The sequence below is a fragment of the Protopterus annectens genome, chromosome 7.part0 (assembly GCF_019279795.1).
Source record: "Protopterus annectens isolate FY-2018-M chromosome 7.part0, PAN1.0, whole genome shotgun sequence".
Lineage (NCBI taxonomy): Eukaryota > Metazoa > Chordata > Ceratodontiformes > Protopteridae > Protopterus > Protopterus annectens.
This window is the reverse complement of record NC_056739.1, coordinates 86,878,562-86,905,806: the sequence shown is the minus strand read 5'-3', so window position 1 is coordinate 86,905,806 and position 27,245 is coordinate 86,878,562. Positions and strand designations below refer to the sequence as shown.

The 27,245-nt window shown below is 40.3% G+C and overlaps 1 protein-coding gene across 6 annotated transcripts in view; it reads right to left on the bottom strand.

The window, feature by feature from the left end:
- Nucleotides 1-27,245, bottom strand: part of PPP1R12B (protein phosphatase 1 regulatory subunit 12B) — a 1,629,528-nt gene that overhangs the window by 662,535 nt on the left and 939,748 nt on the right. The gene's annotated exons all lie outside the window — the stretch shown is intronic.

Below are 27,245 nucleotides of genomic sequence, written 5' to 3'. Positions count from 1 at the left end.
AATATGCCAAGGTTAGAGCTAGATGAGTCTCAATCAACTTTGGATGGCACAGTGATGCAGCGGTAGCATTGTCGCCTCACAGCAAGAGGTTCTCCGGTTTAATTCAAGGCTGGGATGCCTTCTGTGCTGAATCTGCATGCCCTCCTTGCATTTGTGTGGGTTTCCTCTGGGTGCTCTGGTTTCCTCCCACATTACAAAGACATGCATTTGGAGGGTTTCCCCCTCAGACCTCCACTGAAAATTGGTTTCATTCCAAGTTGGACTTTCCCGTTAAACAAATGTTAAATAAATAAAATTAGTAATAGTTAGTATAGGAGGAGATGATATAAAAGTGGCAATGTATAACCATCAAAAGAAAAGTCCCAAAGACTAGATGGTATTTCTGTAGAAGGTTATATGGGTAAGCTCAAGAAACAAGGAGAGACTGGGATTGCGGATGCAGATCTTTAAGGAAAAATAACAATAACCATGCAGAATATTATATTCATAAAGGAGCAGAAAGTATTCTAAGAACTAAGCCAACACGGGAAAGAAGAAAGGAGATTCTGCGATAGGGATGACTGTAATTAGGGATGCAGACAATAGGCAAGAGGCAGCTGGGATTTATTGGAGAAAACTGGTAAAAGAACCAAGGTACTGGGAGCAAATAACTAGAGAGGGAAAGGTAATAGAATGGGAAGACACCAAGAATTTATTTGGACTGCAGAATACAAACTGATATCAATCCTTGCTAGGGAAGGCAAAGTAGAGGCAAAGAGAAATAAATAGGGAGACCCTAAGTGAAAGACCAACACTGGTACAGTTTTTAGTAGAATCTAGAACAGAAGCTGCTGTTAAAAAAGGAATAATTAGTAGAGCATACAAAATATTGCATGATAACTATAATAATCAATCGGGTCTATATTGCAACATCTAACGCTAAAAACAGCGAACGATGTTTCATCGACACATGTTCAGTGAAAGCTGAAAATGTCGAATCCACAGAACAGCAATTTCTTTCCTAGGGAAAGAAATTGCTGTTCCAACCCCTGTAAAAAAAAAAAAAAACATTAAACACTTCCAAACACATACCCTAATCCTAATTATACCCCCCAAGAAACAGTAAACAACTAAATACACATATGCACATAACCCAACCATACATTTAACGAAAAAAAAACAGTAAATATTTTAAAACATATGCACTTACCTTAACCTGCACCCTAACCCTAAGGTCAGTAACTCTCGAACATTTACATAAACAGTTACAAACACATACACATTTACCTTAACCCTAATTCTACCCCCCCCCCAAAACAAAAGTAAACAGCTGAAAACATATACGCACGTAACTCAACCATACATCTAACACAAAACATAAAACAGTAAACACTTTCATACATATGCACTTACCTTAACCAGCACCCTAACCCTAAGGTCAGTAACTGTTGCACAATCACACTCGGGAGCTATACCGGACAAGGGACCACACTACACTTCAGAACACGGCAAAACAACGAAGCAGTCAAGTGACTTCTTTCCCAGGGAAAGAATTCGTTGAACAGCTGCTTCACTGTTTTGCCTGTTCGCTCTACATGTGTCGACGAAAATGCATTTGACAAAATGAGTTTTAGTTGTACTCATAGGAACCCGAATCAATCAGAGGAGGTTAGAAAGAATTGGGAAAAAAGTCTGGATAAGCAATTGACAAAGAAACAATGGGGGATATATGGAAGTCGCTCAAATATGCAACAAAGTCTAGAAGATTTCAGATCTTTGCTTGGAAGTATTTACATAGGTATTTTTATACCACAGGTAGACTCCAAATAATTTTTCCTCAGGTAGATAGCAAATGGTGGAAGTGTGATGGGGAAAAAAGAGGTAACTGGGAACATATTTTCTGGGAGTGCAATGAGTTGGCAGACTTTAAAGATTCCCTTCAGACTGCTCTTTCAGAGATACTGGGTGAGTAAATTGGTGTAACTAAGGAAATGATTTATTTAGCTATGATACAGAATTGGACTTATCTAGACATAGTAAGGCCTTGCTGAGTCTAATTATTGTGACTGCCAAAAAAGCAATTACTGGAAATCAATGTCTAAACCAACTTTACTAGAAGTAGTGGATATAGTCACAGAGATAAAACAACTGTAATTTGGATCTTTAGAAAAGGAAACAATACATGCAGAGGATGACTGAGGTTTAAAAGAAGGCAGTATTTGAATAAGCTATGTAATGTTTGACTGACAATGACTGGATAGATTACAAGTGATGTATAATGTGTGCAACTACAATTTTGTCAATATGGTTTATGATGTATAATGTTTGCAACTAAAATTATGTCAATATGGTTTGTTTTCATTTATATAAATGTGGGATTGCCTATGTCACACACGATAATTTAATAAAGATGTTTCTTGTTCAAAAAAAAGTTGGTGGCTTTGGTTAAAGACTTTTGAGGGGAATCTAAATGCTTCTTCTTGCATTTGTGCTTCCTCTTGCATTTGCACTTCCTATGCTCTTCCACAGGAGAAGAACCCAGGGGAGAATCAGAAACAACAGGGAAAACCACAACTTGGGTTGGTTTGAGGCTGGTTGGCTTGTTGCTACAGGCTGACCCAAAGACAGGTGATGCAATATCGATCCAGAAATGGTAGGGATCTGTGTTGGATCCAAGAGTGTATGGATCACCCCCCTGTCCTATTCTGAGTGGGACAGGGTCTTCTCAAACACCTCAAAAGGCAAGTTACAAGAAGGGCCTCCTCAGGTCTAAAGGCACAGAAAGAAGTCTTATCTGGGATGCCACCCTGTTAGGATCTAAGGTGAAGTCCAGTGCCAAGCTGTCAAAAGTAAAGGCCTCAAGAGGTAGAGAAGGCTCCAAAAACCTCAGAGTTGACCCCAATCCAGGAGCCTTTACCCTGTCCCTTTTAATCCAGGACCCATCCAGTTCTGAAGTGGTCAGAGTAGAGTGGGTCAAAGAAGTTGCTGGCTCCAGCAGGGAAACCAGATGGGAAACACTTGTATCCAAACTTGCCAAAACTAACAAGCAGACCAAAAAAGGAGAAATAACAGTGAAAGTGGAAGGGCAATATCACACCACCCCCACAGTGGGGGGAGCAGGGACAGCCCCCAACTGCATCTACACTTTCAAGAAGGTCCTCATCATCTTAGTCAGATCTGCTTTAGACAAGCTCCTAGAAGTCTGCATTGACCTAAAGGACAAAGCCTCCGAGGGCGGTCTGGAGGACCGGTGCCCTGGCCTGTCTTTTGGAAGGGTAAGTGACTAGATCTGTGGGTGGGGGTTGGAGAGGGCTGTTCCTGTGAAAATATCAGATCTAGCAATTCAGGTATAGCCAGAGATTGGATCCAAACATTATCTGATCCTGCAGCTGTCAGGCAGGCCATTGGATCTAAGGGCTGTGAAACCTTCTAAGCTAGTCCTTATAAAGTAGAAGGGTCTGGGGACCTCTTTAAGCTTTCCTTCTATCCTTACTATCGTTAGGAGATCCCTATCTCTGTCCTTCTCCCTGAGTCTGTCCTTCTTTGTCTTGTCAACAAACCTCTTGGAAGATAGAGACCCTGAGACAGAAGGTGCTGATTCTCCCACTTGGGCAGTTAGAACACACCTCAATTCCAACTTAGAATGTCGATCTGAAAGAGCATTTGGACCAAAAGAAGAAGAACAGATGTCACAATCCTCTTCAAGATGCACGCACCCCAAACAGTAAATGCCTTTGCCATATTGATCCTGCAGAGGAATCTCATGTCCACAGGCCACACACTATTTTAAAACCTTACACCTCATTCACCATACTGAAAAGCAAACATTCACACACGGTCTACAAGAAAAAAGGTAGGGAAAGTTTTCACCAAAACATTAAAGATCCAACAGCTCCAAATAGGGATAGAAATTCCAAAAATCTGTATTCAGAGAGGCAAGACAGACTACAACTACCACCAACCTAATGCTGCTAACCAAATAAAAAAACTACTGTTTTTTTTTTTTTTTTTTTTTTTGCTTAGTAAATATGCCCTAAAGGACAGGAGAAGCAAAAGAAGTGACAAAAATTTGTCCAAAAAAGGTTTTCCAAGAACTAGGAAAATTCACTTATCTGCAGTGAAGAGCTGAGCTCTAGAGAATGCATCTGTTGTTTAGCATGGCAAACAAGATCTGAGGGCAGTACATTATCAGAGAGGGGAAGAGCTTGAACATTGGAGCTGAAGTCTGTTTGCTGGCCTCAAATCCATTTGAATTTGACATACTCATGAGTTGATGTGGACAGAAGAAACGTAATCAGATCTAATGCTGTCTAGGCCACAAATGGCTTATCAGAAGTATCGCTGGTGGGTCCTACTTTACCTGTAGTTAAAACTCTGTATATCAGAGGAAATGAGGTAAAAGTGTAGAAGAGCATTCCTATCCATAGGAAGGAAAAAGGCATCTGTTTTCCATGTCTTTTTGCAAGCAGTCTTGGCACAGAACTGTTGTAACTTTCATTTGTGATAGGTGGCAAACAGATCTACTTGGGGAGTTCCCAAAAGGTGGGCAAACTCCTGGAAGACCACTGGGTGTAACATCCACTCATTATGTCCTGTCCTGGATCTCTTCAGTGAGTCTACTACTGTGCTCTGATAGAATGTAAGTTGCTTGTAGGGAGAGATTGTGCTGAGTTGCCATCTCCCAGGTCACCATGGCTATTCTGCACAGGGGGTAGGAGCTCATTCCACTTGTCTACTTACCACATAACTGTGGTGTTGTCACTTATGATTAGCAGTGGTCCAGATGTCCACAGTTGATTCAGTGCTTTAATAGCCTTTATCAAGGCCATCATTTCATTGAGGTTTGTGTGTTTATGCCTGAAATGGGGTTGCCACATGACCCGGACATTGATACCTTGAGAAACTGCTCTGCATGCAAAATCTGAGGTATCGTTTGTGACTGCTGTAGTAGGAACAGAGGGGAAAAAGGAGGAGACCTGGATTCTGTTGGATTTAATTTGTGCACCAGAAGAGTTCCTTTTTGCTAAATTCTAAGACTGGCATAGGAAAGGATAGAAGATATTGGCACTGGATTTAGGCAGATTTGAGAAAACTCTGAATGTTCCTCGTGTAGTCTGGCTAAAGATTTCAGGATGATGGAAGAACCCATGTAACTAAGAACTTTAAGAAATTCTGTTGCTATGGAACTGGTGATGGTAGAAGGAAGCTTTCCCTGGAGGAAAGTCAGCCAGCATCAGGGAAGTGGGGAAGTATTAGTTAACTTATCTGAAGACTTTTCCAGATTGAATCTGAAACCTAAACTGCAGAACAGATTTATGAAAAGTGAAGGGATGCCAGATTGTCTTGGCTGTAGTAGCCAAAATGAGGTAATTATCCAATTGGAGAAGATGTGAATTCCCTGAATTCTGTAAAAAACAGTGACTGGAACCAAACAATTTGTGAATATCTTGGAGTGGCAGAGAGATGAAAGGATAAAGATGTAAACTGGCAGAGCAAACCCAAAGCAAAGAATAGTATATAACATGTGGAATCTGTAAAATAAGGATGTGAAGAACAGCACTCTAGACCTCAAGAATGCCTAAGCTGGCCTTGGAGGAAAAAAGGAAAAGAGAGTCTGCAAGGTTAACATTTGAACTTTGGATCTAGGAGAAAGGTATTTAGAATGGATAGATCTAAAAATGGTCTCCAAGAGCCAATCTACTTAGGTACTGGAAAAAGCAAGCACTAAACAGAAGCCTTTTTTTTTTGTCGGGAAGGAGGTATAGTCTGCATTATTCCTTGGGGCAACATATCTGATAAGATTTGGGCAAACAAGTAAGTTTGGTTCTTTGGAGTAGAAAAAATCCTGACCAAAGTGAAAGAGATGTCCACTGAGGTTTATAACCATCTTGAATTATTTTTAGTACTCAAGCATCTCATGTTGTATATCTCTAGAGATGTAAAAAGCAGGAAAGACTGTCTTCAAACCTGGAAGGATGGCCAGGGGGATAAGGTCCAAAGGTAGTCAGGCATTTTTCTTATAAAAAGGGGATCCTTGGGATACATTCCCTTTGTTTTTTTTTTTTTTTAAGTTTCCCCTTCCAATTTGTAAAATAACAGTTCAAGAAAAAAAAAATGGATTTAGTGTCTGATGTAGGTAGGCCTTCAACGGAGTGCTGCATGCATACATCTCAACTTCTTAGCACAAGAATTCTGGACAAGCTAAAAATAATGGAGGGACAAAGGCCCACGATCAGGGATAGGTTTTAAATATTGCTCTTATCAACTTACAAAGTTACTACAATAACAGGTTTTGCATTACTGTGCATTTTCTGAAAAAAATATGAAGTCTGAAACTCAGATGTTTATCATTACTTAGTGACTGCAAAACCCAATGATTTGTCAGAAAACTGCTAATCTTACAAAGGAGAGACCAAAAATATTAGGCAAAAACTTGATCTTTCTCAGGAAGTTTGGACAATTGAGAGGAATGGTTGCATCTAATCAAAGACAGAAAGCAAATATTTCTGTTGAGAAGGTTTGACGGGTTTACAAAAGAAAGGCTGAGGGCTGGAAGGATAATTCCTTTGGTACTTAGGGACAGACGATAAGAGTTGTTTGATCTCACCTGCATTAAATTTCTTCTTTCTTCTAACTTAAGTAACTCAGATGAGGAATTTGCAAAAATTCTTTCTCTAGAGGAACATTTAAAATCTGGGACTTAATATATTCAGGTAAATTCTGTAGTCTGACCCATGGCATCTGTGTGTTACTGTCTATGCAGCAGCTCTGAAATCAGCCTCCACTGCATCATATGCACACATTATTGAGTGCTTGGACATTTGGTAGGAAGAACTGACCATATTTAACTTTAGTTTTCAAATACTTTTTTCTTGTAGTCTCTAGTATGATAATTTTAGGGGAAAATTAGACTTTGGGACCTCCATTAATGACCCGGTAAATTCCTCCCTTACCAAGACTTGGTGGATTCCTTCCTCACCCTCAGTAAGAAAAAAGTGAGTTTTGCCCTTGTCGGTTAAGACTACCTTAAGTCCAGTCAGATTGGAAGTGCTCTATTCCTGGGCCTACGTGGCTTTCCATGTAACCTTGCCAGAGGGACCAGGTAAATTAGACTGATGGTCCAAGGGCTTCAAAACTACCTCAGAAGAACTGTCTGTCCTAGCCTACTGAAAAGAGGTAGATGAAAAAAATCTATTCAGAGGCATCTTTGGGTCATTTTCTCTCTTTTTTTCCTTGATGGGGGGAGAACCAGTGAAGAGTCAGAAGCCATAGCAGTTCATGCCAAATTCTTAAGAAGCCTACTCAAGAAAAAGCCTCAAGAGAATTCAGCCTACTTTTAATCATTTTAGATGTAAAAGATAAGCAAATATCACACGCCATAATGTTGTGATGTTCTCCTAAACAGAAAAAAACAGGCCTTCTATAAATCTTTATAAGGTATTTGTCTACCACACACACACACACACACACACACACACACACACACACACACACACACACACACACACACACACACACACACACACACACACACACACATTTACCATCCTGAATGCACATATACAAAAGACAGAATAACTTTTCTGCGGAAAAAAGAAGGTTCCCAAAAACTGTAGATAAAGACAACCTCCGATATTGAAGCCACTAAGTTGATGAGACATAACTAAGCATACTAACAGCAAGAAAAGGTCTGAATTTTGGAGCACCCTTATGTCCTTTTTTTACCAGCATGCATATGTGCTTGGACAGACATACTGTATGCAAGGAAGGTGCCCAAAGTTTTTGAAACCTGGCTGCACATAATTCTTTGACAGAATATATCCGATACAGCTAAAGGCTACTGCAACACTGACCTAATGATGAACATCAATAAACTAATACCAACATAGCCAGCCCCACACAGTATGAAACAAGAAGAAAAAAAAACACAGGTGGGTAGCTACTATGGAGCTAATATTAATCAAGACAATGCTAAATCTGACCAAATACATGCCATGTCAGGCAATTAGGTCATCTGAATGACAGAAGCTAGGGATGGAAAAAAGGTGGCAGTTAAGAGACACTAAAACTAGAAGCCTGGCTCTGTGACACAGAGGAAAACAGCCCTGACTGTGACTCAGGCAGCCTGAGTGAGTGGCCAATACTGCCACATCCATGTTTGGAGGAGACAAGCAGTTTGACATGCTGCAATGTGGGTACCTATCAGAAGAAACATTTTTTGCATGCAGCAACAATTGAGAATTGCACCTGGACCCTGCCAAACTACATATATGATAGACTTTATGAGGCATGTGCAGGAATGTGCATGCTCCCAGGGTAAGGCATTGCATGTCCTCGCATCTGCAGCCATGCACACAGCTGCTTATTAATATCCTATATAACAAAAACTTTGATGCCTAATTGAATATCAACTTTAAGATGACTGATGATCACCCCACTGGGAAAATATGGGTCCAGTTCATTGTGGCAGGGTCAATAGTTGGCAAGAAATAGTGGTAGGGGTAAAAAGCCTCAAAAATTATATACTGTATCAATGATGCCCCAAATCTGATTAGATATGGGAAGAAGTTCTGCACCACCTAGCATCTAATCAGCGGATAGCCTTAGCTAATTTATTACTGATGCCTTGGTAAACCACATATAATATAATCATATTAGGAGTTTCAGGTCTCCAGATGAAAATGGAGGCTCACACTAAAGCAACAGGAGGAACAGTGGAGTCCACCAAAAAAACAGAAGGGATTTTAATGGGATTCAGGTGCTTGCCAGCATCTTTGATTATCAACTTGTGAAAGACTTGTACCAGAAAAGGCTAATGGTGCAGCCTTAGACAGTGCCCACAGTTTCACATAGCTTTTTTTTTTTTTTTAATTTTGTTTTAGAAGAAATACGTTTCAAAGAATTAGAGGAAGGCAGAGAAGAGCAGAGCCCAACAGCAGAGAGGATCAATACCTGGACTGAAGAGCAGAAATACCTTATGAAAATAAAAGGCTTGCACTGCCTTTATCTACCTTCTTTTCATTACGTTATTAAATCTATGCCAAATCTGACAATGAGAATCACTGTACAGTTTGTTCATGCAGTATAAATACTGGTTGTGCCCCACTGCTGAGTGGAATTGGCTAGTTGCAGGCACTCTGAAACTGAGGTAGATCTCACAAGATGGATGAAGAGAATCTAGTCTAGCCATGCAAAAAAGAAAAGGAAACTAAACTATGATAAGAAAAGACTAGAAGAAAAGATTTCCCACTTGAACTTCAGTTATAAATACTTATTGTCCAAGCACTGTACGATAACCAAAGTCAAGCAATAAGGATTAATGCAATGATATATGCATAGAATACTGTTTGTGTCATTCTTTGTAAATGCATAGACTGCAATAGAAAAATATCCAAAGTTACAAGCACAAACAACCAAAATCTGAAAAACGGATTAAATTATAAGGAATGCAAATCATTCCACTCAAAAAGTACATGATATAATGGTCCAAGTCAAGTTTTCCAGTAAGATAGAGCTGTTGATAGAAAAGTAGGAACGTTGCCACAACAAAGTATGACTGGCAATCAATCCTACAAGGGTTTGATCTTTCTGATGGACAACCCATGGTTACAGCCAATATAAAGTGACTAAAATGTGCCTGGAACAATCCAAGACACCAAGTCAAAATCCATACAAGAGTTCAAAACATTCCACAGCACCAAATCCATGATTAAGGCTGTTCAACATATATTCAGGCTATGGCAATTATCTTAAATGCACCCAAAGAGCTCACAAATACTCCACAAACAATTACATCTGCAGATATAACAACAACATAACGGATCCATCCAAGACAGACTTCCTTGCCAAAGGCGGAAAACTGGCAAAAATAAAATAAGAGGTAGAACAAACCAAAGTGGTAGAATGAAGAACAAAAAATTCATAATTTCCAAGCACTGGACTGACAGACCACACAAGATGTAGAAAGTGGATCTGCCAAAAGCAGAAAAGGCAATGTTATAATTTAGCAAGCTGGGAAATGCAAAAGAATGCCAAGCAACAACAGAAATTGATAAAAATGTTAACAAAACTTACAGCTCTAACACAAAACTCAAACATCTCAGTAGTGAGCCCACAGATATTTAAAATAGCATAAGTCAAATATGAGCAAAATGCTCAGTGTCCAGGTACAAAACCAGTAAGTAGTACTAACTAGAGTTTGTCCAGTCTGCTACTACCGCCTTGGATCACTTCTCTCGTCTCATCTCACGCACTGTACATTGACTTCACCACAAATCAGTAATATTCACCAAAGGAAACAAAGCAGCACAATGCTGTTTCTTTCCTCCAACCCTATGCACAGTAAAGAACTGAAAGGTGAAAAATGTATGGCATGTTTATGCGAAAGGAAGTGGTGTGTGCCAAGCGTCAGTCCTAATGTATATATTCACTTTCAAAATAACCCATTGCCAGATTTACTTGATAGGTCCATAAAGTGGCACCATTGCTGTAACTCTAATCTGTTTATATATAACATTATCAGATTTAATTGTTATATGTTAAAAATCTGCAGTGTGAACTATGGATCAAAAATAGAGTCTGCTGCAAAAGAAAGAGCCCTCAACACTTTTATTCAAACCAGAAAGTAAGTGCTGTCACCAACAGACTTCACTTGGCTTGAATAAAAGTTCTGATAGCCATTCCATTTGCAGCAGATTCTTTCTTTGACTAGGTAAATAATTGTCAGTTAGACTAAATTAAACCAACTCCATTAAATGATCAGCCTTAGCTGAGTCACCCATAAAATTCTTAATGGCTGCCATTCCACATATGGATTGTATAAACCACTTACAAAAAATAATGTCTCCGTGCCACTCCTTTAAAGTAACAGCAGTATCCTACACCAAGATCTTGAAACAGGTGTGTGTGTGTGTGTGTGTGTGTGTGTGTGTGTGTGTGTGTGTGTGTGTGTGTGTGTGTGTGTGTGTGTGTGTGTGTGTGTGAAGATACAGAACAGATATGTGGTCAAGACATGTGTGAAAATGAGGTACATAAAGAAAGCTGGTTGTGGAATGCAGATGTCCAGAAAGTAATAAAAAAAAAGGAAGGTGTGCAGGAAGAAATTGGAGATATAAATGATAGCCAACCAGTATTCCTTCTTACCCTGGTCTAACAATGAGGCCATGAGAGCAGTCACAGTGAAAAAGAACAAGATCTTAGAGAACCTCTACCAGTTTCTCAAAAGTAACTCATCATATAATAGAAAGAAGCTCTATCATGCTGCAAGGCAGCAATAGAAAGATAAAGATAGCAGACAGCATTCATAAGGGATGCAACAATCTGGGTCATCAATTGAGAGGACAACAGATGGAAGGAATGCTTCAAGAACCTCATCAAATAACCCCCCCCCCAAAAAAAAAAACTGTACTGGCACACATATGATAAAAGAGGAAGGAGAACCCACAATGTAAGAAGAATAAAAATTGTACAAAGGAAAATGAAGTCCAAGAAAGCAGTAGATTCAGATGAAATCACAGAATTTAAGGTTGAGTTATTGGGTGCTTTCAGAGGAGGTTATACGAGATTGGGAAGACAGACTGGAAAAACAATTTACAAGAGAACAATGGAAGATACCTGTATGGCTACCAAGTATGCAGCAAGTCCAGAAGGCTTAGGATCTTTTGCCTGGAAGTGCTTGCACTGGTATTTTATACTCCAAGCAGGCTTCAAAACATTTTTCCTCAGTAGATGGTAAATGTTGGAAATCTGATGGGGAAGAAAGAGGAATTGGGAACGTGTTTTGTGAGTGTAATGACCTGGCAGATTTTAAAAATTCCATGTAGTGTACTCTGTCAGAAATACTGGGTGAGCAAATGGGTGTAACTGAGGGAATGATTATTTTGAGCTGGGACACAGGATCTGAATTGCCTAGACATGGTTAGGCTTTATAATGTTTGATTATGTTGGTTATCAAAAAGCAATTATTGAAAATGGAATTCAAAGTCTAAACCAACTGTATTTGAAGTATTGAATATTAAAAAAGAAATGAAAGAATTGGAAGAAGGATCTTTAGAAAAGGGAAGGAAGAAATTACGTACAAATAAATTGAAACTGAGGGAACAATACATGCAGAATAATGTTCAGCAGGAGTGAGGTTTAAGGGAAGGCAGGAATGCAGCAATTTCTGTAATGATGACTATTACAAAGAAAACAAATATATGTCATATATAATGTATGTAAATCGTAAAATGTTAATATGCTTGTTTTCTTCTCTGTTAATGTATGTTTGTCTGTGTCTTGAGTGATAATTTAATACAGGCATTTAAACATGCTGTGTGCTTTAGTGAAGACACTGCTGATGAGGACACTCAGTGTAGTATGGAGAGACAGTCCTATCCCAGATGACTGGAGATAAAACATGCTACAGCTAGGGTTTACAAACAAAGGGGATATTCACAATTATGGGCAGCACAGAAGTATCAAACTCCTGTCACAGTGCAAGAAAATGCTGGAGAGGGTGAAATGAGTATGCAAAGCAATGCACAATTAGGATGGGAGGTAAACAGTCTGGATTCATATCAGTATGCAGTACAACAAACTCAATGACTGCAGTGAAACAGATAGTAGAGAAGTGATGAGGAAAGAGTCCAGCTGGAAATTCCTAGACTTCAGGAAAGCAGAGAATGACATCCCAAGAAAGATGATTTGGGCAGTCCTATGATAGTTCAAAGTTCCAGAAACATTGGCGGAATTGGTGAATGTTATGTACAAAGATGGCAGTGCAGTGGCTCAGTAGGCAGCACTGCCACCTTACAGGAACAAGATCTCAGGTTCAGATCTTGGCTGGGGTGCCTTCTGTGTGTAGTCTGCATGTCCTCCTTGTATTCTCATTAATTTTCTCTGGATTCTTTGGTATTAAACACATGCAGTACGTCATCTGGTAACTTCTAGATTGTCCACAGGTGTGAGTGCATGTGTGATACAGAGGAGAGGCCTAAAAATCTACTTCAATTTCTCCTCACTTGCCTGGTAAATTAGGTATGGCAATGGTTGTTCACTGGGTCACTACAGCAGTCAGCTTCAACTCATAAAAATGGATGAATGGATGGATATCCAAGGACCCAATGGGACAAACACAAATAGTGGCAAAACCCCTTTGAGAGAAAAAAAATGTTGTGAACCACTTCTGAATGACCAGGGGTTGAAATAACGCAGTAAAACACTGTTCTAATCTTTTCAAACAGATATCCAGTAAAAGTCATGCAGTAAAACTTTTCCAAAATAACAATTAGATTCTCCTAGCACCACTACAGAGTAATTCCTATTCTAAAATGAACTTCCTTATATATTATAGTATTGCATCCAATTAAGCAATTAACACAATTAAACACTTAAAACTTTAAAGAACCTTCATAAAAAAATCTCCAATTACACTCTTTATTTAAACCTCTTGGATAGAGTGTATTGTATTTTAATATAAAAATGGATTATTTTCTCCATAAATGATACTTAATACTTTCTTCACTCAGAAAATCATCCCTAATCTGTTCCAAAACTGTTATTTGTAAACCCGTCAGATCTCCCTCATGATATTTGTTAAAATGTTCTGCCACTGGGCTTATTAATTTATTGTTTTTAACATCTCTCATATGTTCCTTAATTCTTACTGCAAGGCTCATTTTACTCTCCCCCACATAAAATTTCTCACAGGGGCACTTTAGGCCATAAATAACCCCTACACTCTTACAGGAGTATGGCCCCTGTTCTTAAAATTTTTACCATTAATGGTTGGAAAGGTTCTAATCACATACTTACAAACTGAACATCCCCCACAGGGGGATGTGCCCTTCAAGATAATTTCTTCTGTCCTTTGACTAGATGGACTCTTAAAACTCCCATGAACTAGAAAATTCTTAAGACTTCTTCCTCTTTGATAAGAAAATTTAAGCTTAATGTCCTTTAAAAAGGTGATCTCCCTTTTAACAGAATTCCAATAGTACTTTATCAAGTACTCTAATTTATTAGAGAACAAAGTATATTTAGAAACAAAGAAAAGATGTTTTATCTTGGTCTCTCTTAGTTAACCCCTTACAACTACTTTCTCTCCAGAAATTAAAATTTCTCTCTCTCTTCTTTACTTTGTTAATATCTTCTCTGACCTGATGTTCAGCATAGCCTCTATTTAAAAACATAGCAACTGCTTTTTGCATTTCCAGTTCACATTCTTGTTTATCAGTACATAACCTACTAATTTTAAGTAGTTCCCCATAAGGTATTGATGCAATCGTATAAATAGGGTGACAACTTGTAGCATAGACCATTTGATTTTGTTGATCAAACTTCCTAAATATTTTACTTTTTATCTTACCATTTTTCGCACCATCAACAGTAATGTCCAAATAATTGACTTTTTTGCCTTTCTGCAAACCATCAAACTTCATAGCAAATCTATTATGATGTAAACTTTCTATGAATTCTTCCACCTCTTCATAGCCACCCTTGCGAATAAAAATCAGGTCATCTATAAACCTAAAATTACATTTTACATATTTCCTATAAAAGTTACTTCTATAGATATACATATTTTCAAAAAGGCCCATGAAGAGATTCATATACATGGGGGCAAAAGGTGCCCCCATCGCAGTCCCTTGCATTTGTTTATACAAACAGCTATCGGATTCAAAAATACTATTTGTAAGACAGAAAAAAAAATCAATTCTTTTATATACTGAGTCCAAGGACTATCTCCTAGAAAATGTTCCAGTACTTCCATGCCAAATTTATGCTGGGTATTTGTGTAAAGACTGACCACGTCTAAGGCCAAAAAATACATATCTTCCCCTCATTCTACTTCCTGTATTTTATCCAAAAAATCAAAATAATCTTTTTTATAAGATGGTAGTTTCACCACCTCTTTAAGAAAACACTGGTGTAGAAAGCAACCTAAATTGTGGGTAAAATACCCGCACACTGAAACAATCAGTTGTCCCGGGGGGTTCCTAAGATCTTTATGTATTTTTGGCACACAGAAAAATTTAGCCATCATTCTATCCTTATTTCCAAATTTATGTTGTAAATCTGAATCTGAAAAATATTTCAGTCTAACCCCCTTATGCATTTCAGTCTAACCCCCTTATGCATCAGCTTCTCATATTCCTTAACAGCTTTTTCATATACCCCCATATCAACTTTCTTATAAACTGCTTCATTATTTAAATGTGATATACACATCTCATAATAATGTGAGGAGTGTATAACCACCAATTTGTTCCCTTTGTCTGAAGGCTTAAATACCAACTGATCATTTATGCTAATTTTTTTTAAACTGTTCCACTCTTCCTTATTCATATTATACTCTATCCTTCCTTTAAAAATCTCATTAAGCTCCCTTTTCATAACATGGTTAAGCACAAAATAAAATTGTTGAACACTTTTGTTTCTAAAGGGAGGAATAAAATAACTCCTGCTTGCTATACCCGTAGTATCAAAAGTAAAATATGCAGTGATATCAATATCTGATTCACATGAGAAAAAACTATCTTCACTTGACATTGTTACATCATTTAATACTTCGACATGTCTGCACTATTAGCATTTTTAAAAAAATCCAAAATGTGTATTTTACCAACAAATCCCCCTTATGTCCCCCTTAAGCTCATAAAGCCTAGGTAAAGCTGTCGGAATAAACTTGAGACCCTTATTAAGTACAAATAAATCCCTAGCACTAAATTCATAACTAGATAGATTAATAACATATTTATTGGTACTACTTTAAGCAGAATTATTTAATACCTCATTAATATCTCCATTTGCCTCTTTTCAAACGGGAACAAAAACCTTGTTCCCTATAAGTTTCCTGTCCATACCAAGTCCTTTTCTTATTGCCACCCTGTGGACCTGGCTGTTCACGAAAATTTCTTTGAAAGTGTTCCTCATTGTTGGGCTTCAGTAATAGTGGATAGTTCACATTTTCTGCTCCTTCTTCCTCTACTGAAAATGCTGTACTCTAGAAATCTACTTCAATTTCTACTCGCTTGCCTGGTAAATTAGGTATGGCAGTGGTTGTTCACTGGGTCACTACAGCAGTCAGCTTCAACTCATAAAAATGGATGAATGGATGGACATCCAAGGACCCAATGAGACAAACACAAATAGTGTTTGGACTCAAAGGGAGGTTACCAGTGGAAGTGAATGAATCAGGTTTCATCTGTGAGTCCATTCTTGTTCATACTGGTCATGGACTACATCAGCAAACAGGTAAGAGGGAACAGATTAATAAGGCTATGGCATGCAGACAATGTGGTACTACAAGCAGACTTTGAACATAAATGTCAGCAAATGATAGGCGATTTTAATGCAATAACTAAAGCAGATAGGGTGAAAATAAGGATAGACAAGACAGTTATCATAGCAGTGATTGTGGGAAATCAGAAAAAGCTGAAAATTGAGATAAAGAGGAACATAGTGGAACAGGACAACAGTTTCAAGTATCTGGGAGGTATAGTTGAGCAGAAGGAATGTCTGAATGAGGAGATAAAAGAATTAGAATTCTTCAGCTAACTAGCACGGAGTATCAGGGCTACTGTGTGGCAGAAGAATGACAAAAAAGCTGAAATGTAAGGTGTACAAACAGTGGTGTGACCACTGCTTCTCTATGGTACAAAAACCTGGAGTGAAGGCAAGCAGCCAAGGAAACTTGAGGTGATAGAGAAGTGCTGGAGATAGCTGGACATGCACTGTGAGACAGAAAAGGAAATGAGGACATCAGAGTGGAAACCAAAGTAGTCCTCATTGTAGAGCAGGTCAAGGAGAACAGACTACTGTGGTTTGGGCATATGTAAAGGAAAGCAGAAGACAATTTTGCAAAGCAAATTTGAGAGAGCTAGAACGACGGAAAGCAGATACAATGGTGTTCAGCTAAGGAAAAGATGGACTGTGTGAGAGAAGACCTGAAACATTTGGGAGTGACTACTGAAAACGGTAGAAGGGGGCTTCTGAACCAAAACATCTAGCAACAATTAACAAGACATCATAGCCCCATGCAAAATAGAAGAAAGGGAGTTGATGTAATTTGAATATGATGATATTTCACTCAGGAAATACCATAAAATATAACTCCCTCTTCTGTCACAAGGGCACATGTCCTTAATGCTCTCACTAAGACCAAGAACACTGCATCAATGGACCCAGACAATATCCCAAGATGCCTTATTAAGAGCATGAAACATGGCCTATCAGGGCCCCTGGAATTACTATTTAACTGTAGCCTCCAAACAGGCTTCATGCCTCATGAATGGAGAAAGGCAACAATCATCCCTCTGTACAAAGGTGGGCCATCTACAGACCCTGGAAACTACAGACCCATAAGTCTCACCAGTCTTAAAGAATTATCATGGATATGATCAACAGAGATATAGTAAACCTCCAGACACTGGACCCAACCCAGTTTGGTTTTGTCAAGGGCAGATCATGTCTACTTAACCTAGAAGACTTCTTCAAGAAGGTTACCAAAGCAATGGATGAGGGCAAACTTGTTCACACTGCCTACCTTGACCTGGCCAAGGCATTTGACACCATACCCACTCAGGTATTGTTTACAGACTCAAGAGGTTAGGTACAAACCCGTATGTCACTCGGTGGATAGCCAACTGGCAAACAGACAGGACCCAGGAAGTTAAAATAGGGAAGCCCACCTCTACAAAGAGGCCAGTCACAAGTGGAGTTCCTCTGGAATCAGTCCTTGGACCGCTCCTTTTTGGCATTTACTTCTCAGATGTCAAGGCCAATGTCAGTGGTCTCTGGCTGACTAAATTTGCAGATGATTGCAAATTAGGGGCTGTCACTGAATCTCACACTGATACAAAGGTTCTCTAGCAGGGACTGATACAGACAAACAACTGGTGGCAGAGCCATGGACTAAAAGTAAATGCCAAGAAATGCATAATAGTATCCTTTGGGAATTCATCCATCCCTGGTAACTATCATATTGACAACTCACCCCTTAGAGCTGACCCAGTAGTCAGGGACTTAGGTACACGCATAGATAGTAATCTAACCTTTGATCAAGTGTCTACAGTGGTGAGGAAATCATTCTATGTTACACAACTTATAAACAAAGGTATGGCATCTAAGTCCAAGGAAGTCATTGTTGCACTTTCTTCACATTCATTAAACCTATCATTGACTACAATGCCCCCTTTGGAATGTACCTAACCAGATATATCCAACAATTGGAACATCCACAGAGGTTCTTCACTAAACGAATAGAGGGCGTAAGTAATATGTCCTATGCAGACTGCCTTAAGGCCCTATCTCTGTATTCTGTCTCCTACAGGCTTTTGAGGGGAGATCTATGCCTGACATACAGGGCATTGTCAGACCCCACAATGATGGACCTCCTGCATTTCCACAAAACAAACAGCACCAGAATTACCTGTTCTAAAGACTTAAACCTTGCCAGTGATATAAATGGGACCTGCTTGAGAGATAGGTAGGTATCCCAGAGACTACCCCGTGTATGGAACAGGCTCCCCATCCATGTGAAGCAGAGTTCCGCCCTAACCCAACTCAAGTGCAACTTGGACAATTGGATGGGAAACTAGAAATTCATCCCTGGTTTGGCATCTATGTCTCTAATGGACAGAGGTAACCTGTAATCAGGCCCATGTTTACACTTAAAGGGTACCAGAACGTGTCAGAGATTTGGGATGCATAGCTAGGCTTAAAAAGGCCATTGTGGTCATTAGCCTAGTAAACAACTATTAACCTATAATATTTCCAAACATAATTTCAAGAAGCATGCGGTGAGTCCATCAGATCCAGGAGATTCCTCATTGGTTAACAACTGCAACAGCTTGCAGGTAGAAGGATGGAATAATTTGCTCAAGTGGAGGAGGACTGGGGTTGTTAATGGATATATAGATCTGTGGGATGTGAGAGAACTCTTGAAAATTCTTCAGGTGTAGTGGATAGTGATGGGCTATGAGATTTTGATTGGTCTACTAAGTAATTTACTTCTTTCAAGAACTGTCTAGCAGTAGTGAACTCACTATGTCATCTGACAGTTTTTTGGCTTAATTGTACAGAGATGTGTATCAATGCATTGTATATTAAACAATTTAATTTTTGTATTTCTCTTGCATTTTCCATTAAGGATGCTCAGTTCTTGTTGGGCATCTGGCATAAAGTTTAACTCAAGTTGTTTTTGGAGTTCCTGTGTGTCAGCAAAGTATTACTTTCCCTCATTATACTGCTTCTTGATTCTTGCTGCAGCTGATCTTTTGCAAGCTCCAATCAGAGAAGATTTAGAGCCAGCCACCATATATCTGGATTTGTGTCATGGTTGCTATTAACATGAACGTCCTGTAAGATTTTGTCACTTAATCTGATACACCATTCTCGTGTTGGCTCATAAACAGAACCTAGTAAGTTAGAGTGAGCTTCTCTACCTCCTCCAAAAGACATGTCACTGATATTGTACCCCAGGATTTAGTCCTTGGACCATTCTTCTTTGGCATTTACTACACAGATGTCAAAGTTAATGTGAAGGGTTTGTGGCCGACCAAGGCTGCAGATGTCTGTAAATTTGCTGCCATCATGAACTCCAAAGAGGATATTAAGATCCTCCAAGAGGGACTATCCTGAGCAAATAGTTGATGTCAAAAATTTAATTTATGCACTCACCATAACTATGCATCTCTGTTGTCCATTTTCATTCTTCATCAACTGATGGGTCTCGGATCCATCTTGGCCACATTTACTAGACTCTTGAGTGCCTTCCTTTACTCGTAATGTCCCAGTTACATGGCAATACCTCAAATCAAGTTTGCTACCCCATAACCAATGGAAATAACTAACTTTAGGGCAAAATAAAATGAAGGCTAATAGAAAGGACGGGGGTTCAAAACTGGAACAGAGGCTGCACAACAACCATAAGGTCACTCCAGGAAAAAAAGGAAGGGGAAGGAGGGTGGGAAGTTGAGGAAGAATGAAAATGGGCAACACAGATGCATAGTTATAGTGAATACTTAACTTAAATATCTGATGTTGTCATTTTCATTTGTTCCTCAGTTGATGGGACAGAGTCCCCAGCTACATGAACCTTGGGTGGCCCTCAAGGAAGGATATTCCAGAGTACTGCAGAATCAAAGGCAGCCCTGCTTCTGGAAGTCAAATCCAATTTGTAATGAGCAACAAATGTATGAGCATTGGACCAAACAGCTCTGACAAAAATGTCATGAATTAAATTCCTAGTCCAGAAAGTGGATGAAATTACGTGGACCTGGTGGATTGTGCTTTTTGAGGTCTGGCTAAGAACAAACGTCGTTGACTGTAAACAAAAGATATGCAGTCTGTCAGCCGTCTGGTTAAGGTAAATTTAGAAACTACTCAATTTGTTGGGGGAGAATGAGACAAACAATTGATCTGTTTTTCTGAAATTTTTTTTCTATGGAGATAAAAGTCTATGTACTTCCAAAAGATGAAGCATGTATTCACCTTTATTAGTGAAATTAGGAAAGAAAACAGGCAAATTAATAACTTGGTTAATATTCACCTCCAAGGCTACTTTAGGCAAGAAGGATAGATTGGTTTGTAAGGTAACTAAGTCTGTGTGAAAGATCAAATATGGGGATTTGGAAGAGAGAGCCTGGAGCTCGGATACTCATCTCGCATATGAAATAGCCATTAGAAAAGCAGTTTTCCAATATAAAAATTTTAAGTCAGACCTAGTTGATGTTTCAAAAGGACTCTGAGTCAAACCTTGGAGTGCAACTGTTAAATCCCAAGGTGGGGCAGACTCCTTCACTGAGGGCCTAATCAAAAAGGTACCTTTAAGAAAAGCTTTGCACAATTTTGATGAAGCTCATTAAGAAGAATATTTAGCTAAATGAAAATTAGATATTGCTGCCAAGTGAACTTTGATAGTAAAGAAACTAGCCTCTTCTTGAAAAATAGATGCTAAAAACTCCAGGACAGCAGAAATAGGGGCAGTGAAGGGGGTCTAATTCCTTCTGGAGAGCCCAAACAGAGAATTTCTTCCATTTACTCTTGTAGATCATCCTGGTACATACCATGTGGAATGATAGTGATATGTGTCGGACTGGAAAGGAAAGCCTGGGCTGTCTAAACATCAGTGGAATTGGAGACATCATGTGGTGAACTTGAGGCCTGTAATGCCCAAGGGATCCATCCCTGTAGGATGAGAGAGAAGGTCTGGACTGTGATCCATATCCAGGCTGGATACAGAAGGTGAGATCAAAGGAAATGGAACCACACTTGATGAGGCCAAAAAGGGAAATGAGGATAACTGCTCTTCAACCAAAGTGCCTTCTGTAAGAATCCGGTATTAGAGGTATCTGGGGATAAGCATAAAGGAGACTGGAGGGCCAAACATGGACTAGAGCATCTCGTGGTGCCTCCTCTGTATGGGGTATCAGGACAAAGAACCTGCTGCATTTGCTGTTGTGGGGACATACAACTACATCACACAAGTTTGACACAACTGAAGGAAAATCTTCTCCACCACTAAATGATTGAGAGACCATTCAGGAGGCATCAGAATGGACATACTGAGTTTGTCTGCTAGCACAATGGATTTCCCCAGGATGTGCTTTGCCACAAAAAGTAGCTGTGGGAGATTGCCCACTGTCACACATCATTACCTCTCGACAAAGGGGATAAGATTGGGTTCCCATGTTTGTTGATGTACCAAACCACAGACATATTTTCAGTTTGAAATGCAATTGTCCCAAGAGGGAGGGAGTTCTGGAAGGCCTGCAACACTAGGAGGACTGCTTTCATCTCTAGGGCATTGATGTATGAACTGTTCTCTTCTGGGGACAACATGCCTTGGACTATTCTTCACAAGAAATGCCACACCAATGCCAATTGTGGTTAGTGTGGCCCCCCCCCCCCCCCAAAAAAAAAAAAAAAAAGTGAGTTTGACGGAGATAGGGGGGAAAGATTTAGAGCCAGCCACCATATATCTGGATTTGTGTCATGGTTGCTATTAACATGAACGTCCTGTAAGATTTTGTCACTTAATCTGATACACCATTCTCGTGTTGGCTCATAAACAGAACCTAGTAAGTTAGAGTGAGCTTCTCTACCTCCTCCAAAAGACATGTCACTGATATTGTACCCCAGGCTTTAGTCCTTGGACCATTCTTCTTTGGCATTTACTACACAGATGTCAAAGTTAATGTGAAGGGTTTGTGGCCGACCAAGGCTGCAGATGTCTGTAAATTTGCTGCCATCATGAACTCCAAAGAGGATATTAAGATCCTCCAAGAGGGACTATCCTGAGCAAATAGTTGATGTCAAAAATTTAATTTATGCACTCACCATAACTATGCATCTCTGTTGTCCATTTTCATTCTTCATCAACTGATGGGTCTCGGATCCATCTTGGCCACATTTACTAGACTCTTGAGTGCCTTCCTTTACTCGTAATGTCCCAGTTACATGGCAATACCTCAAATCAAGTTTGCTACCCCATAACCAATGGAAATAACTAACTTTAGGGCAAAATAAAATGAAGGCTAATAGAAAGGACGGGGGTTCAAAACTGGAACAGAGGCTGCACAACAACCATAAGGTCACTCCAGGAAAAAAAGGAAGGGGAAGGAGGGTGGGAAGTTGAGGAAGAATGAAAATGGGCAACACAGATGCATAGTTATAGTGAATACTTAACTTAAATATCTGATGTTGTCATTTTCATTTGTTCCTCAGTTGATGGGACAGAGTCCCCAGCTACATGAACCTTGGGTGGCCCTCAAGGAAGGATATTCCAGAGTACTGCAGAATCAAAGGCAGCCCTGCTTCTGGAAGTCAAATCCAATTTGTAATGAGCAACAAATGTATGAGCATTGGACCAAACAGCTCTGACAAAAATGTCATGAATTAAATTCCTAGTCCAGAAAGTGGATGAAATTACGTGGACCTGGTGGATTGTGCTTTTTGAGGTCTGGCTAAGAACAAACGTCGTTGACTGTAAACAAAAGATATGCAGTCTGTCAGCCGTCTGGTTAAGGTAAATTTAGAAACTACTCAATTTGTTGGGGGAGAATGAGACAAACAATTGATCTGTTTTTCTGAAATTTTTTTTCTATGGAGATAAAAGTCTATGTACTTCCAAAAGATGAAGCATGTATTCACCTTTATTAGTGAAATTAGGAAAGAAAACAGGCAAATTAATAACTTGGTTAATATTCACCTCCAAGGCTACTTTAGGCAAGAAGGACAGATTGGTTTGTAAGGTAACTAAGTCTGTGTGAAAGATCAAATATGGGGATTTGGAAGAGAGAGCCTGGAGCTCGGATACTCATCTCGCATATGAAATAGCCATTAGAAAAGCAGTTTTCCAATATAAAAATTTTAAGTCAGACCTAGTTGATGTTTCAAAAGGACTCTGAGTCAAACCTTGGAGTGCAACTGTTAAATCCCAAGGTGGGGCAGACTCCTTCACTGAGGGCCTAATCAAAAAGGTACCTTTAAGAAAAGCTTTGCACAATTTTGATGAAGCTCATTAAGAAGAATATTTAGCTAAATGAAAATTAGATATTGCTGCCAAGTGAACTTTGATAGTAAAGAAACTAGCCTCTTCTTGAAAAATAGATGCTAAAAACTCCAGGACAGCAGAAATAGGGGCAGTGAAGGGGGTCTAATTCCTTCTGGAGAGCCCAAACAGAGAATTTCTTCCATTTACTCTTGTAGATCATCCTGGTACATACCATGTGGAATGATAGTGATATGTGTCGGACTGGAAAGGAAAGCCTGGGCTGTCTAAACATCAGTGGAATTGGAGACATCATGTGGTGAACTTGAGGCCTGTAATGCCCAAGGGATCCATCCCTGTAGGATGAGAGAGAAGGTCTGGACTGTGATCCATATCCAGGCTGGATACAGAAGGTGAGATCAAAGGAAATGGAACCACACTTGATGAGGCCAAAAAGGGGAAATGAGGATAACTGCTCTTCAACCAAAGTGCCTTCTGTAAGAATCCGGGTATTAGAGGTATCTGGGGATAAGCATAAAGGAGACTGGAGGGCCAAACATGGACTAGAGCATCTCGTGGTGCCTCCTCTGTATGGGGTATCAGGACAAAGAACCTGCTGCATTTGCTGTTGTGGGGACATACAACTACATCACACAAGTTTGACACAACTGAAGGAAAATCTTCTCCACCACTAAATGATTGAGAGACCACTCATGAGGCATCAGAATGGACATACTGAGTTTGTCTGCTAGCACAATGGATTTCCCCAGGATGTGCTTTGCCACAAAAAAGTAGCTGTGGGAGATTGCCCACTGTCACACATCATTACCTCTCGACAAAGGGGATAAGATTGGGTTCCCCATGTTTGTTGATGTACCAAACCACAGACATATTGTCAGTTTGAATTGCAGTTGTCCCGAGAGGAAAGGAGTTCTGGAAGGCCTGCAACACTAGGAGGACTGCTTTCATCTCTAGGGCATTGATGTATGAACTGTTCTCTTCTGGGGACAACATGCCTTGGACTATTCTTCACAAGAAATGCCACACCAATGCCAATTGTGGTTAGTGTGGCTACTGCAGGCCTTGAGAAACGTTTCCACACTGAATCCATCAAAGCAGGTGGTCTTTGCATAGTCATGTGAGTTTGACTGGTGAAGATAAGGGATGCTGAAGAATTGACCACTGAGCAGCTAAAGTCCACTGAAAAATTGGCATATAAAAGCAAGTCACAGCAGCCAAAGTTATGGCTGCTGCCATTGACCCTAAAGTCTGAAAAATCAACCTGGCTAGAGGAGAAGGGTGTGAGATAACTTGTTTTACTTGACACCTGATGGTCAATACTCTGTTCAGTGGAAGGGATGCTATGCGACCGACATCAGCACCTATGAATTCCAGGCTCTAAAAAGGTTAAGGTTGTGATATGGAAAAGTTGACTGTCTTGCTTAGGGATTGACCTAACCAGAGCAAGTAGTCCCTGTATTTCTCTAGAAGACGCCTGGTTGGGGGGGGGGGGTAAGGAGCTAGTCATCTAGGTATGAAAACACTCAGAATCTTAGCAGTATCAAGTGAGCTGCCATCACTGCCATACATTTGGCAAACACCCTGGGGCTGTGGTGATATCAAAGGGTAGGGCTGTGAATTGATTGTGACTGGCCCCAGCCGAAAGTGCAGATATTTTCTAGAGCTTTTACTCACCTTGAGATGATAGCATGTGTCCTGAAGATTAACAAAGTACATCCAGTTGTCCTTCACAGAAATGGCAGAATGGACTGAGCTATGATCCTTCAGAATGTTTACTTCTTTACAAACTGATTAAGTTTGCTGAGGTCCAGAATTGGTCAATAGTCCCCTGTTTTCTTTGGCACTAAGAAGAATCTTCAGTAGGTTCTGAATTTTTTTCTGATCTGCTGGGACCTCCTGAATTACTCCTTTGTCTAGCAGCTTTTGAATTTCTAGAGCTGCTGCCTCCCTCTGATGAGGTGAAATGTCAGGGAGCCTTTTCCTTTTGTTTGGGGGAATTTGTGAAAATGCTATGAAATGACAACCAGTCAGGCAACCACTCAGGATTGCTGAAAGGGTTTATCCGAGAAGGTGTCTCAAAAACTCTGGTTTTGCATGCCTCATCTGCTGCAAGGATGGCATCTACTATTACAACTCGCCCTTCTGCTTCTAAGGGAGGTATCCCCTCATGAGTCTTGGAAAGGACCATGGGACTTATGGAACTACATTTTTCTTTCTCCTCGCTGATTCCTAGTAAAGGATCTCTGAGGAGTAGAAAAATGGATCCCATGGAAGACAAGGTTTTTCCATCCTGCTCACCATGGGAAAGGGTTTCTTTAACAGTGGGGCCAAACAAGAATGATCCATCAAAAGGAGTATTGATGAATGAAGAACTGAAGGGCTCCGCAAAGTCCCACAAGCACATCCAGGCATGTCTTCTTACTGCTATGCCTGAACCTGCCACCCATGAGGTTCCCTCAGCAGCATGGGAAATTATCCTCATGGACGCATTAGAGATGAATTGAAGGGTAGCCAGCTGTGAAGAAAGCTTTTTGTGATCCTCCATAAACATGGACTCAGAAAGGGATTTGGAAAGTTCTATAGTCAAATCTCTTTACAGCCTGGTGAAATGTACAAATAGTTCAGTGAAAATAAGGTAAAGGTCGCTGAGGCATAAATGCGCTTCCCAGATCTGTCCAATGCCCTAGACTCTCTGTTAGGGGAATGGACAGAGAAGCTCTGCTCTTCCAGGTCTTTCTTGGTGGCTGCCCCCCACAACCATGACATCCAGTGGGGATCCCCCTTGCTCCTGTCCTTAAGAGGGGCAAAAAACTTAGCAGGATGGCAGGGAATGGGTTATACAGTGTCTGGTTCCTTCCATGCCTGGAAAGAGACTAGATTTATAAGCTCATCAACCGAGGGAGTCACAAGATGTAGATGAGCTGGATCCGAAAGCTTCCAGGAATACTGACTCCTCCCGGGAAGGGGAATTGGATGACCACCCATCTTTCTGCCAGATGATTTCTATGATATCTCCAAAGGAGACATCATCTGGTGGAGACCTTGAGGACCCCTTCCCTTCATTGAAGTCAGTGACTCAGTGAGCGACTCCTATGTGTTTCTCTTGCATGTTCTCTTCCGAGAAACCTCCTCAGTGGGAGGGTTTGGAGAAATGTCCGAAGACAGAGTCAAATCCTTGAGGGGGACTGTCTGGATGCTTGATCAGGCCGGCGGTCACTATGAGATAGGTTTGTGAGAATCAGAGCTCAGACCCGATGGTGGAAGGGCTGAAGAATCCAAAAAAGAAAGAGTAGTCATGTCTTATGGGTGAGAAAAGACTCTTTCTACCACCTTAAAGGCAGAAGGACTGGAAGAAGCTGTAGCTGGCCACACCACAGCTGAAGCCCCAGATGACACCATGCACCGACCCTGCACAGATCCCTGTCTCGAGGGGGCAATCGGACCCAAGCTGTCCAGTGCCAAAGCCCTGAAGAGCAGGGAGAGCTCTGACATCCTCAGAGTTGACCCAAGCCCCTTCGGACCCAGAGTTGATGCTTTGGCACCAAGACTTATCCTATTCCAAGGGGATCAGTGCAGGAAATGTCAGGGAAGCAGTTGGAGTTGAAGACCCAGCTGTCTTCAGATCCAAAGCAGGCACGCTCAAGGTTCTTGAATCCAAGGGTTCCAAAATCACCATTCAGATCAGAGAAGGAGAAATTACAGTGTGGGAAACAGAAGAGAGGCTCACAGATCCAATGAGAGATGGAGCCAGGATAGCACCCATCTGAAT